At 36.4% G+C, this 12,213-nt stretch overlaps 1 protein-coding gene across 3 annotated transcripts in view; it reads right to left on the bottom strand.

The window, feature by feature from the left end:
- WWOX (WW domain containing oxidoreductase) overlaps positions 1-12,213 on the bottom strand; it is a 472,878-nt gene that overhangs the window by 339,454 nt on the left and 121,211 nt on the right. The window lies entirely within an intron of this gene.

Below are 12,213 nucleotides of genomic sequence, written 5' to 3'. Positions count from 1 at the left end.
TATTTCAAAACATTTTTTTTCTACTGAAAAAAAAAAATCCCAGCAATATTAATTCACAGGAAAAAAATGGACATCATTACCAGGAGGAAACAGCAATTTCTTCACTTAAGTCACTTAAATGATTATATTTATCTCAAACAGAAAGTATATTTTTTAATTTTGCAAACCATGAGCTTTTGAACTCCACACAATGAGGAAGACTCATATTAAAAAAAAAAAAAAAGTAAAGCAATCGCCTTCAAATTTTGCTCCTTCTGTAGAAATTGTTATGGTAAAATATTTTTCCTAACTTTTAAAAAATTATTATTCCAGCATTTATAGGAAATCCTTACTACCGAGAATGACAATGCTTTCTGAGGGCTTTCTGTTTCATCCTAACAACAGAAAAAGCATTCCACTGTGTCCAGCTTTGCAAACCTTCGGTGTACTTGAACAGTTTTTGATTTTACAAGACAAGCAAAGTCTGTGTTGTAAAGAGCATAATTAGCGTTCAACAAAGGTCATTTAAAATACCACATTATTGTCAATTGAATAAACATACATGTGATGCAATACTGATGAATTTCATCTAGAAGCGAAAAATAAGGTTAGATGTTTGATAAAATGACATTTTATATTTAAATATTTCCTTGGCAATAAAGCCAAAAGGAGACAAAAAAAATACTACATCACAAGTGGAACTGTCAGCTTTGTTGATATTTTCTGCTATTATTCCCTTAAAGGTTAGAAAATCACATATATTTCTCATCAAAGGAATGAGCTCAAGCCATACATTGTTCTTACAAATACAAAACCACTACCTTCAGTGCAAGAGCTGGGAACGATACTCACTTTTTACATATGAGCTCAGAAAATGGCATCGGTGTAACTCTAAAATCACGCAACTCAAACTAATCTTTCTTCTTGGCAGAACAAGTTAGCTCACTTTCAGTTTACATGATATATGACTTCAGTGGACAAATTCCTTTCTTAGAAGGCACAGGATGCCCAGTAATCCTTTGCAGATCTTCCCTCTGCTCCTTTAATTAACACTGTTAGATCAACACTGTATCAGGTGAGCAGATGAGATGAACTATTTGACATAAGGAGACGATCAGATTCTAAATGACACTGGTACAAAGTCATTATCATAAAAACCTGCCAAGACAGTTGTTTTATTTGAAGTGCTAAATGAGTTTTCTTGTACTGGTAGTATTCATCATAAAGCAAGTTTGACATTTCAGGACAACACTGTAATTGTAGTGCTGTTCAGTATAAAGAAAGACTCTTCCCAATTTTCTAGCAAAATGAAGAAAAAACTAATTACATTCATTAATAGATTACAGTGGCAGACAAGGTAACCCTTAAAAAAACAACAACAACAACAACAAAAATCACACACGTTCGAGAGTATTGAATCAAAGTGAAAAAAACTAATCCTAACATTACTAAGTACTAGTGAGCTTTAGCTTGTAATCTTGCAATGTTCTTCAACGGTAACCTTCCTTAATGGCAGTTATAGCATTCAGACAGAAAATTCCAATGGTGTACTATTTCAGTAGAAGGATTTTCAAATGTGTTCCTTCTATGTAAAGTTTGGTACCCAACACAAGAGTAAATACTTTCATGACCAGTTAAGTACCACACCAGCCATTTGTATGGGCAGTCATCTATTAGAAATGTAAGAGAAAAACAGTGGTGGGGTCCGACATGAACAAGCTAATAGTAAGGTGCAACTTTTATGCCTGGATTGAAATTCTTCTGAATTAAGAGCAATATCCATTTCATATGGATTAAAGTACCATCCTCAGAGGCAGAACATTTATGAGAAGTCTTTTTAGACATGTCAGCCCTAGTGCTGCTATAAAAGATGGGCCCTGCAGCACTGTCACATCAGCTCTGCATACTCAGGACAAGTAGATCTTGTTTTCCAAGATAAATAATTATCTCTATATCTCAAAAAATGAGTATACTTTTATATAAGATTCATCATCCAATATTGCTATATTTATCTCATTTCAATGTGACGCTTCTGAAATTAATAAAATCCTTAAATACCTTCTATAGATTTTTTTGGCAAGCACAGAAGATTGTGTTATATCCACAGTGATATTTAGTAATTGCTAAAATATTTTGTCACTAAAATAATGGATGGAATTTGACTATGATGTTTATATTTACTGTCATCCTCCTTACTAAAAAAAAATATTGATGCTACTATTCTAACAACTAGAGACAGCAAAATAGAGAGACTGGAAAATATAAATGCTGCAATACTGTAAGGAAACTTGAACAGCTAAGTGAATTCTAAAACTCTCAAATTACAAATCCTCATACAGATTATAGCTAAACCTATGTGCATTGGATCATTTGCAGTACATATCTACACTGAACTAAGTATGATGTTCACTTCTCTCTACAAACGCATAACATGCTTTTTTACCTAGGAAAAAGTAAAAAACATTTGAACTACAGTAGAAACACATTCAGGATTTGAACAGGATTTAACCACCTATCTTCTTCAGTAAATCTCAGGGAATGGATATACAGTGAAAGATGAAGAACTACAAAACACTAGTGAATATCCAGTGGAAAAACTAAAAACACTCTTCCTACGACAGCCTCAACAACCACAGACCATTTCCCTCCATGTCGGAATGTCGCCAATGCTCCAAGCTGGCCAAGGAACATCCTGCTTTTTAAGTCTTGCCTTTAGAAAATTATTACACTCATATTCGTAACACACACAAAAAAGCTGCATGCTTCCCCTGACATCTACATCAGGAAAATATATATATATATTACATATATCCAAACACAAACATACTGAAATAAACTCTTGAAGAAAAAACTGATACCAATAAGAAACGCTACTTGTTTCACAGTAAGAAGCCTCCCAGAAGTCTTGATGGACCAATTTTATAGACTCACACATACATTTGTACATTTTCAGTAGTTTTCTTGCCAGGAAGTTTTCAGGAATGTTAATTCACTTATGCAGCTATTATGTCCAGGACATGCCAACATGATGATGAATGACACATCACACAGAAACAAAAAAACAAATAGATGAATCAATTTTTCAGGAAAACAGACTCTGTAGTCACTGATTCAGGAATATTAAACATATTAAAAACCCATGTATTTCTCATTTATATAGATGCCTACCTACATACATACACATATATATGTAAAAATAGTGAGAAAATACTGAAAAAACATCATGTAGTACACTGTGTTTGATATACTGTATTATTTTTGGACCTTGAAAATATACTTTTTTAATGACTTTGCTCTAAAACACGGAACTTTCTAGCTCGGATTACTTGGACACTCTTAGTGTTTACTCTTCCATCTTTTTTTCTAAAGTCAGAAGAGACTTCCCTGGGAAATTCAAATAAATAAGATATCCAGCTGCACAAACACTATACATTCTGTTAGATTACTTTGGCTTCCTAAGGAATATTTGACTTTCTCTGAATGCAAATGATTAAAGAGAAACCATCATACAAAAGTGATTGGTGAACTGTTTAAAGCGGTATGGCACCTCTTCAAAGGTGAAATAGAGAGACATGAAAAGACCGTGTTATGGTAAAGTATCTCAGATATCTAAGGAGTTCTATAGAAATGGTAATGTCACTAAGCACTGCATCCTCCAATTAAAGCATATTATTTAAATGATAGCTCTGTAAAATAAGATCTATGTCGTATTTTTTTTAAAAACAACTTCGTATTTCATCTATTCTAAATACAGCCAATAAAAGCTTGAGGTTTCCTGAACATCTGTCCATTCATAAATAACTTCAACAAATGTAAGGAAAGATAAACCATGTTCTAGAATCCACAGATTTATATTGCTCTGAGAGCTACACTTTCAAAACGATACAGACTAACAGTGCACAGTTATGTAATTTAATGAGTCTTACGTATCATTTACCATCTCAAATTGAGGCATATGAGTCTAACTTTTAGCATTCAAAGAGACAAAAGTTAATCTTTGCTCAAAAACTTTGTTTTTCTAAATAGTAGATGCATAGATCAGCAGTTTTGCTTTTTTTTTCCTTTTTTTTTTTTTTCTTTTTCTTTTTTCTTTTTTAGGAGCTATCTAGAAGTTTCAGTATCGGGGGAAATAAAAGATGGCTGTTGCCTAGTTGTGTAAGAAGGCAAGATTTGGATAAGGCAGCCCCCAGTTCAAAGCTGGAGGAGGAGTTTGAATGTGATTCCTCATTTCAGCAACAAACTGAAGATTTATACTAGATTTATACAACAACAACAAAACACTAGTGAAAATTTTTTGGAACAAACTTCAGTACGAAACCTGATTTAGCATATGAAAATTGAGCAATTGAAAAGCACACTAATGAAGCGCAACTACTGATTCAAGCCATCAGTTCATAATAGTCCATCAGTAAGGCATTCTCCTTCTACAGTATGGTAGATGGTAACAGTTTCAGATAGAACACAGTTTGCCATTTTTTTTTTTTATCTTAAATCATATTAATTTATTTTTTTTTCCTTTTACATGTCATGTCATTCACAGCACTGCAATTTTAACAGGTGAACGTAGTGGTTCAACCCGGCTCGAGGCTAAGACCTCACAGTTGTTCGCTCACACCCCCCTTCCCAGTTGGATGGGGAAGAGAATCAAAAAAACTTGAAGTAGAACTCATAGGTTGAGATAAAACTACTTACTAAGATAGAGAAAAGGAACAGGATAATAGTCATGAAAATACACAACTATGGGTCTATCCAAAAAGTTAGAAATAATAAATTTAGATAAGTTTTCAAAGTCCACTTTTTTTTTTTTTTTTTTTTTTTAATAAAAAGTGATTACCAAATCGTTGCCAGGTAAAAGCCCAAGTTTTATTGCTGAGAATATTTGAGACTATGAACTTTTTAGACTATCTGCAAAAGATCATTTGATCATTACAAATGAACCGCATTGCACTGACTCTGCTTTTAATAAGAGATACCTCATTCATAAAAATTTTATCTCTATTATTCTCCTGTTATTAAAGAAAATGAATAATCCTGTGATTTATGTGCTAGCTAGTAACTAAATAGGTCTGTATCCTCCAGTGTTATTTACAACAAACTGTCTAAGTGACCTTGCTAAGGCACACAAATGAGAAACCGTGGGGTAAGAAGCAGGACTGAGCCTCTTCATCTTCAGTAACTGCACAGACTGCAACCGAAGGGCTTGGGAGTGCAGCAAGGGTTCTCAAGAACACCACTCCAAGGATAAGTCAAAATTTTAATAGCTTCTATAGCAATGACATACAAAACTAAAGGGAGGAAAGTATGACTAAATGTCCTATTCAGCTGCTTCTGTCAAACTGCAACATCTTTCCTGTCACCCAAGCACCTCAATGCTCACACAGAACTGAAATTTTCTTCCCTGTGGTTTCTCAAATATACTCTGAGTAGACCAATGCTGGATAACAGCTCAGAAACAGCATGGCACCTCAGCTGCAGTGTGCTCTACAAGTTATGGTGAGTAAAAGAAGGAGTAAGGAAAAATAGGAACTTGAAATCTTCTTTGGTGCATTACAAAACAACATAGCCGAAAATTTACAGTGAAGAAAAGTCTGGGACTTTCATATAAGTAATTATGGACAAATCATACCAAAGCAGGAAAATAAAAAGAATTTTAAGGATCTTTTGTTAAGAACTTAAAACTTTGTTTGAAAAGTAGGTTACACAAACAAATTTGACACCCTCCATTTTCAGAAAGGAAGTTTGTTTCTAGATAGTGCAACAATCTGAATCAATAAATGAAAATAACTAACTGAATGTGAGATTGTCTTTCTACAGATTTCAGAAAGAGAGGTTCTGTTCTATGTTTCTGACTACCTATGAGGCCAGTCTTCCAAATTTCAAGCCAGAGAGCAGACTGGGGTTGGATGTGAGGTTGCACAGATTAGCATTTGTGGGCAACACAAACCTGCATGCGGACATTCCACAAGGTGTATATATAGCTTTCTAATTCAAGAAAGTTTTTTCAGACTGAAAATAGGAAAATATGCTTTTTAATTTCAAATTCTAATTTAATTACTTGTAATATAAAACGTTATGGACCAAACGTATGCTTGCCTTACAGCCCACACACTTGGCAGGACATTCTGAAATTCTGCAAGGATCTGGGGAGAGAGGAAGAAATTCCTTACTTCCCCCACAAAACTCAGGGACGTAACAGAGCTGCTCCACAAAGAGCTTTGAGGGTGTGCAGGACATAGCAAATTCCTCGGCCACCACTCTCTCTGAGCGCTGCTCTGCACACAGAGACCCTGAGCTGGTCTGTTTGGCCTGAGGATAGGCTTTCATAATGACTTTCCATTCCTGTGGTGATGGTTATAGGGGACTAATTTAATTTACCCTCATATTTCATGCTACACTTATTTTAGCAGGAAGTTAAAATACGTAGGCTTGATAATAAGCTAGTTTATATGATATTTTATTACTAGATAGGATACAAATTCTAAACGCACGGAAGAATTTTTTACTGTCCTTCCAAAATGATTAACGGCTTTGGGGTATTACCTTACCACCCTATTACAATCAGTCAAATTATTCTTCCACACTTGCCTTCTTTCCTTTTACCAAATCCAGCCAATTTTATATATTGACAACGTTCTGCAAAGAGGCATATGCTGTCAAGGTTTGGCAAAGTAACTGTCCCTCCATTTTAGCAGAGCTAACGCAAAGCTGGGTGTTAAAAAAAGAGAGCTGTTTCTTAGCATCAGTTAGAATTTACACTCTAGACATCAATACATGAAACCAGGAGAATTCCATATGTGATTTCTAATGTTTTCAAAATAAATAACATTCCACAACAGATGCTAATATTCAGTAGAGAGCTAGTCCCCTTCACTCCTCCTCCTTCACCTTTTGCCCAAACTTCCATTTGAGAAAAGAAACCGCCATTTAGATCAAATATAAACTGTGAGGGTCTTCTCAGAATGAACTGCCTGTTGCTTTTCAAGAAATCCCAATGAATTTTCAGGAAAGTCCTACAAAGGAAACATTTACCAAATTCTACTCTGAAACACACATATACCCATCCTGCCCAAGTCTGCTTCTGAAGTTGCACATGGACAGCTGAGGGCAGAATTTGGCCTGAACTGTGAATTCAGTAACAGAAGCCAAGATCAATTCAACAAAGCCCACACAGATCTTTAGACAGCAAAAATGCTTACTTAAAGAGGGAAAACCTAAGGGTTATTTCAGCTTCTTCAGGGAAGAATGGAGGAGAAAGAAAAGTGAAGGCTTTTTTTGGGCTTCTATCAAAGCAAACAGATGTGAGTGACCATTAAGAAGAAGCAAGACATCTCTGTTTGTGATGACTCATTTCTTGCCAGTATTGCATTTCTAAGTTGATGTTAGGTGTGAGTGGAAATCATCACAAGAAATTTAAGTTTAGGCACTTCCAACACATGGCAGAAATAGAACCACTGAAGCAGCTGTAGGCACAGGGGGTTTCCTCCTGCCCACATTAGCATTGAAATACATGCCAATTGCCTAAAACACTCCTGGGATAGTACCAAGCATCCAGAACTCATTATTTTACATCGACTAAGACATGCAGAGGAATTTGGGACCCTTAATAGTATTCCTTATAATTCTCAATATCAAATATTTTAAATAGAAACTCTAACTCTGAAAAGCTACAGTCCATGGGAGAGGAGATGGAAATCAAAGTATAGATCAAGTATCAGCCTCTTACACACTGAAAAATTAAGAGCAGAATGGTCTTACTGTGGCTAGCTGAAAGGTTATGGGTGACAGGTTGAGCTCTTCTAGTTGTAATTTATCTCTCAGCAACAGGACCAATGTTTTATTCCCAACCATTAAAAGAACGTACCACATCTGCTAAAACTCTAGTAGAACGGCTGGCTTTGCACTGCAACAGGAAATGTAACCCAAGAGTCTCAGCACTTCTACAAACACCAGCCATTTCTTAATGTAAAAGGATTTGAAAATTTAGTTCACTGAAACATCTGTTAAGCTCTTGCTACTCCAGCACATGATACTCTTTCTGCTCTGTTACCTGCCAACAAAAATATTTTGTTCTACATAAGACTATCACACGTGTGTGATAATGACAATCTGCTTATTTTACATGCTATTGTACACTCCGAAAATCATCTGCAGGTGACATTAGATAACATTGAGCTTAAGTTGAAAGCTGATAAATTTATTTAATTTTATTCTTCTATGTAACTAGTAAAAAAAAAAACATCAGATGGACTCTGACTAGCATTAATTTAAAACAAATGAAGCTACTTAGTTCTAGAATAGAAGAGAAAGAAAAAGGGGAGAAAAGGAAAGAGAGGTTGTGGAGAGAGGAAAAAAAGAAGGAAAAAAACACATAAGAAAACAAAATCTAAATTAGGTCAAACCAACGGAGCATCCGCATGGCCTGTGAGTATGTTCCTCTCAGAGTTTCTCTTCCAATTTGTTATTTACAGTGGGCACTTGTTTCAATTTACATTTAATTATATTGTAAGCTTCTCTAATTTACCGAGTAACTATAAAGAGGTAAGTAAAAGACAGATCCTTTCAACATTAGTAGAGCTGCAGTTGCTATAGTAATAAAACAGCAATTTATTTACAATTATTGCTTTCTACAAAAATACTTGTTCTCCAGTTCTAACAAATCCCTGTGTATTTTAGATCTTGAAAGCGAGGGGAGGGAGGGTGGGGGGGAGAAGGAAGGATGAAGAGTCTTTCAGTTTCCAGCGTTCTACTTAATATCAATACTTCCTTTACACCTATATCCATCAGTAATATAAATATTGTATTATGTTTCCAAAGCTCCCAGACAGCATTCTGTGATTCAACAGAAAAGTTATTTGTAAGTAGCATAAACAAACTACAATTTTTAAGCTACAAGCATTCAAACTGTTTTAGAAATATGAAGTTGCATTTCTTTCAGTAAGATATGAATCACTAACAGAACCAACTAAAATTATATACCTAAAAGCCTCATACTCTATCAGAGTGTACTGACAGAGGGAGTTCCCACAATCCAGGTGGAAGACCTTGCACTTGGATTTGTTGAACTTCGTAAGGTTTGCCGCTCCAGTCTGTCTAGGTCCCTTTGGATGGCAACCCATCCCTCAGACATGTTGACCACACCACACAGCTTGGCGTCATCCACAAACATGCTGAGGGTGCACTCAATCCCACTGTCAATGTCACTGATGAAGACATTAAAGAGCATTGGTCTCAGTACTGACCCCTGAGGGACACTACGCATTACTGATCATGGGCTGCTATCTAAGTAGGTTTGCTCCTTTTAGGAAGTCCAGGGTGTAAGAAGGACGGTCTGCAACACTATTCCTTAAGTGGGAGCTTAAGATTACCTGACTTTGTAAAGTGTCCTAATTATTGAAATTGAGTCACCACAGTTGCACCAAATAACAGCAAACAGATAAAAAAGTTTGATACTAGAATACTTCTCAGTGCATCAGGGCATCAGCTAAAGCTGAACAGCTAGCATACCAGCAGCATTTCCTAAGTTAGATTCTGCCATACTGAGTATCCCAAGAGCCATGTGTCAGAGGCTGCATGACCTCTCCCAATAATGGACATTCATACTATGTAAAAACATGCATTTCTGAGGAAAATATGACATCCTGGAAACCAAGGTGGAGCTATTCAACATTTAAGGAGGGAACAACTACAATTTAAAAAATGTTTTCAGATACATATAGTATACTTGATCATTCTTGGAAATAAAACAATTACTGAACTGTTATGATTTGTAGTAGAGAAACTTCACACCGAAAATTTTATAAGAGCCATCGAAAATAATGAAAATTAAGTCACAGGCACAAAGTCTAATGCTCTCCGTAGTAACTTAGAGCCAGAGCAGAACATAAGAATTATATATGCTGAACAAACTCATAGGGAATCAAATGTATTTTCTAATTTTCTCCTGCATGTAATTTCATTTCCAAAACAGTTGTAACTATGTGCATTAATCTAACTACCCATCACTCTCACAAAATGTAGTAAATCCATCTCTGTGAAATACGAATTAAAGATCTAATTATTTTTTATTAACAACTTTTACTACAAAAATAGTTGTAAAACACCACAGTTAAAATCTGCTATGTGCAACTCCAGTCAGCATGCACTAGTGTGTATGTACATACATTTGCATATATGTGTGTGTGTGAATGTATCTGCACAAAGTCCAGGAGCCTGTATAGTTCACAAGAACTTCACACTGGCTCCAGCAGGGATAGGCTCCCCAAATGCCGCAATAATGCAGTAAAGTGACCACCTCAGAGCTGAAAACTGGCACAGACATATGAGCAAGGGGCACCTTCCTGAGCTGATAAAACCTTACCTCTTTTCACACAGATATGGACCTCCCAGTCTCTGGTTTGGAGTCAGCTCAGTAGTAACTTCTTTAAATGTTGCTGCATCATTCTGCACTGTGCAATGCAGACATCCTTGCAAATCACATGAATGTACTGTTCATAACCTCAGGATTACAGCTTCAAGCTCCAAGATAACTATTCTGACCACAAAGCTCACCTAAACTACGGGGTGAGATGCCTCACAATCACTGAGAGGAAGCCCACAGACAGATCTTCAGCAAAGTCAGAAATAAAATTAGTGGCATAAATTAATATATAGAAATTAATAGCACAATGACTTACAAGACCGATGCTTACCCTCACCCATGTCTGCTGTCACAACACTCAAATGGTCCGTGAATTATGTACAAACACTGAATCACAGAACTCTAGGGGTTGGATGAGACCTCTAGAGGTCATTAAGTCCAACCCCCCTGCTAAAGCAGGTTCCCTACAGCAAGTCACACACGTAGGCCGTCAGGTGGGTCTTAATTATCTCCAGAGAAAGGGACTCCTCTCTGGGCAGCCTTTTCCAATGCTCTGTCACTCTGACAGTAAAGAAGTTCTTCCTTGTGTTAGTATGGAATCTCCCGTGTTCCAGTTTCAGCCTGCTGCCCCTTGTCCTACTGTTTCTCACCACCAAAGGACTTACTGAAGCAACCACGCTTAGAGCAGAGTGCACTGTTCTTCAGTGCTGGTATCTTTTGTACTGTATTTTGTGTTCCCTTCTACATACCACTCATAAATAAAAAGTCACTATCAAAAAATCTATCAATGTAAAGACTTCAAAACGAACACCAGTGTTCTATTTTGTTCCCGAGAGGATAAGTTTGCATAAGCAACAAACACAAAAAGTTCCTCTGTGAAAATACATCAGAAGAAATAAAACTAACACTTCATAAAAGCTCCACAGACTGGATCCTTCTCACTGGATGGTAATACCATACATTAATCCATTCTCAGTAGAACTTAAAGAATTTGTTTTATAAACTATCCTTAACTCAGCAGAGACATAGTTTTAAAGGCTTTGGTCACAAAACATGCTATTGAAAGACATTATGACTTGTCTCAAGGTGCCAAAATGCTCACTTACCAAACTCACAGACATAAATAGGTTTTGGATACATACTGGCTGCAAGCTGCAGGTTGAGGATAGAAGTGCAAAGACTCTTCTGACTGCCTCACTGTCAGTACATCCATGCTTGAAAGGGTGTTTATAGTTTTGCTCCATTAGCATTACTGAAAATCCAGTATTGTTCAAAAAGCTGTTCATTTTTGGACACACAAGCAGAGTTTTAAATACTCTGTTTTCCACTTACATTAACCCAGTAAAATTTAAGATCGTCTGCTCCACTTCTAGAGGTAATGCTGTAGATCAAGTTGCAACAATCGCTTCTCTGCTCTGCTCTCTTTCAAATAAAAGCAATTAATTTGGCCTCCGTCACTAGCTCAGGAGATAGTAAGTTACATTACAAAACAACTACTTGTGTTGGTCCCCCTCTGTAAAAGGGACCTTATTTGGGCCTGACCAAATGGCCATGGCTAGATACTTTCTGCATAGACATTCATTTTTTAATTTCCGTGAGTCCTAGCTACAAATACTCAAGGGAGACCCCTTTCCTCTTGTTCCCTTTTTGGAAATACCATTGTTTGTCAAGGACTCCTTAAAAATATCCTCTATCAGAGGATCAAGAGATAAGTGTAACCTCCTCCAAGCACTGGAGATGCTGAAATGTTTTATATAATGAAGCTCCGTAACGTTGTCTATGAAAGAATAGCACAGCCTTTCATTGCATTACTGTCCCAATCCAAAGACCAGTGTGAAGACAAAGGAAAAACCCCCACTGCCTTTAGTGCTTTAAAA

Source organism: Gallus gallus, chromosome 11, assembly GCF_016699485.2.
Source record: "Gallus gallus isolate bGalGal1 chromosome 11, bGalGal1.mat.broiler.GRCg7b, whole genome shotgun sequence".
Classification (NCBI taxonomy): Eukaryota; Metazoa; Chordata; class Aves; order Galliformes; family Phasianidae; genus Gallus; species Gallus gallus.
Note: the sequence above shows the minus strand (reverse complement) of the source record. Positions and strands in the feature narration are given on the sequence as shown.